We start from the raw sequence: 2,935 nt of genomic DNA, 5'->3' as shown, positions 1-2,935 counted from the left end.
TTCTTCCTTTCTTTCTTCCTTCCTTTCTTTCTTTCTTTCTTTCTTTCTTTCTTTCTTTCTTTCTTTCTTTCTTTCTTTCTTTTTGCTTTTGAGACAGGGTTTCTCTATGTAGCCTTGGCTGTCCTGGAATTAGCTCTGTAGACTAGGTTTGCCTTGAACTCATAGAGATCTACCTGGCTCTCAAGCACAGAGATTAAAGGCATGAACCACCACTGCCTGACTAACTATTTCTTTCTTTTATCTTTGATTTTTCAAGGTAGGGTTTCTCTGTGTAGTCTTGGCTGTCAGTGAGATAAGGGAGTCTAGCAAAGCAAGAAAGCAAAAAAGTAGCAGGAAATGGAGATAATGCTGAATTCTATTCACAGTTTAAGTGTGTGGGAATAGTTTACTAATTTACTACTAGGCTTTTAGCTCTCAAAACTAAGTAATTGTGGGTTGGAGAGATGGCTCAGTATTTAAGAGCACTGTCTACTCTTATAGAGGATCTGATTTAGTTCCCAAGAAGAGCAGATCACAATTAACAATAAGTCTAGTTCTGGGTAAGGGCACTGCACTTACATGTGTGTGCGCACACACACAAACACACACACACACACACACACACACACACACACACACACACACACAGAATTAAAGAAAACATGTGGACCAGAGAGATGGCTTAGTGGTTAAGAGCACTGACTGTTCTTCCAGAGGTCCTGAGTTCAATTCCCAGCAACCACATGGTGGCTCATGGGATCTGATGCCCTCTTCTGGTGTGTCTGAAGAGAGTGACAGTGTATTCACATACATAAAACAAATAAATCTTGGAAAAACAAAAAAAAGGAAGGAAGGAAGAAAGAAAACTTGTTTAATTAAAAGAGTTTTACTGGGTAGCCCCGGTTGGCCTTACCTCAGCTGCTACGTAGACTCTGCTGGCCACAAACTCATTAGACAACTGTCATCTTTATTTCTCCAGTCATATTGTAAAAGATATAAGATATACCTATTGTCAAATAAATTCATAATAAAGATGTTGTATATACCTTCCCAAAACGTACCTACTCACCATGATATATTACTCAGTCATAAAAAGGAAAGAACTTTTTATTCAGGTCATGTAATATGAATACATATTAAAGACATTATGGTAGCACACACTTGACAAACCAACTTGTGGGAGGTAGAAGGATCAAGAGTTCAAGGTCATCCTTGACTACAAAGTGAGTTGGAGGTTAGTCTAGGCAATAAGAGACTCTGACTCAAAAAAAAAAAAAAATCAAAACAACAATAAACACCAAGCAAACAGCAACGCATAATTGAAACAGGGCTGGAGAGATGACTCAGTGGCTAAGACTACTTGTTGCTCTTGCAGAAGACCCAAGTTTAGTTCCCAGCCCCGCACAGTGATTCACAACTATTCTTAATGCCACATGTAAGGGACCTGACAAGCTCTTCTGACTTTAGCAGGCACCAGGCATACACGTGGTGCGTATACACACGTGCAAGCCAAAAAGAAAATCGCACATACAAAACACACCTAACTATGTGTACCACAAGTGTCTGGTGCCCTTGGACTTCAGAAGAGGGGCTGGACCCCCGGCACGAGAGTCATGGATGGTTCTGAGCTGCTATGTGAATGCTCAGGATTGAACTCTGGTGCTTTGCAAGAGCAAAAAAATGCTTTTAAAGGCTGACCTATCCCTCCAACCTTAGGGGCTTTACCATTTAAAAGGTATGGGGTTTCAAGAGAAATAGGTTCTAGAGATGCACTGATTGTGGTTGCAGAACACTGGGAAAGGCATGATCCCTCTGAACTGTGTATTCAAGATGGTTGAGAAGAAACTGGGTATGTTGGTACATGCCTGCAGTGATAGCATGTGTGAGGGAGAGGCAGGGGGACTGCAACAATGTGAAGCCAGCCTGGGCTACATAGTGAAGGATAACAGGCCAGCCATCGATACAGAGTAAGATCCTGTCTCAAAAACAAACAAACAAACCTAGACAAAACAACAAAACAAATACAAAAGTAAGATGGTAAACTTTACATTTAAAATTTCCCTTGTATTGCATAGACAAATGTATATCTAATTTAATGACTTATAAAGCAAGTATTCACGTAATAACACAATGCTGGTTTGTAGAACTTTAATCTTAGCACCCATGAGGTAGAAACAGTGGGAGTCTCTTATTAGCTGGCCAGACACTTCTACATAGGTAGTTCCAAGCCAATCAGGGTTACATAGAGTCTGTTTCAAAAACAAACCAATCCAAGTCAAATAAACAAAACTCCCAGCCACCCCCACAAAATGTATTTCCAGGGTACCCTGTTTCTGTCCTCATCACAACCTTCTTCCTTCCTATCATAACAGGTTAAATTAACAGCATAAAATGCAAATACACCTTTAAATTTCAATGTTTTCTTTAAATTTAAAACAAAAAATGTAAAAACCCCAAACCTTAAGAAGTTTTAAAGGTTTCCTTTCTCCTTTCCTTCACTTTTGAAAGTCATATTCTAAAACCTATTTTGGTTCCATAGTTGACCTCACCTGCAGTGTTTAATTAAAAAAAAAAAAAAAAAAAAAAAAAAAAAAAACTCCAGTGTAGTTTTTTTTTTCATTCTTCCCTCTCTCTTGCCTTCAACTACAAAGAAACAATGATTTAAGCCTTTGTGCCCTTTTAGAAAATTACACAGATACCCTATTGTGGAACCCTATAATCCCTCCGTGGAAAGGAAGAGATTAGCATATGAATACAAAGCAAAATGAATCCGGAATACAAAACGACCTATCGAAGCTCTTGTATTCTTAAAAATGTATTTATTTCCTCTGTTTTGTATTGCCCCTTTCGTGGTTTATAGGGTTAAGGAAATTCAGCTTCCCCCTCTGGCTACCCGGAAAAGAATTAAACACACACACACACACACACACACACACACACACACACAACCCAACAC

Source organism: Arvicanthis niloticus, chromosome 6 (genome assembly GCF_011762505.2).
Source record: "Arvicanthis niloticus isolate mArvNil1 chromosome 6, mArvNil1.pat.X, whole genome shotgun sequence".
Taxonomy (NCBI): Eukaryota; Metazoa; Chordata; class Mammalia; order Rodentia; family Muridae; genus Arvicanthis; species Arvicanthis niloticus.
This window is presented reverse-complemented; position numbering follows the sequence as displayed.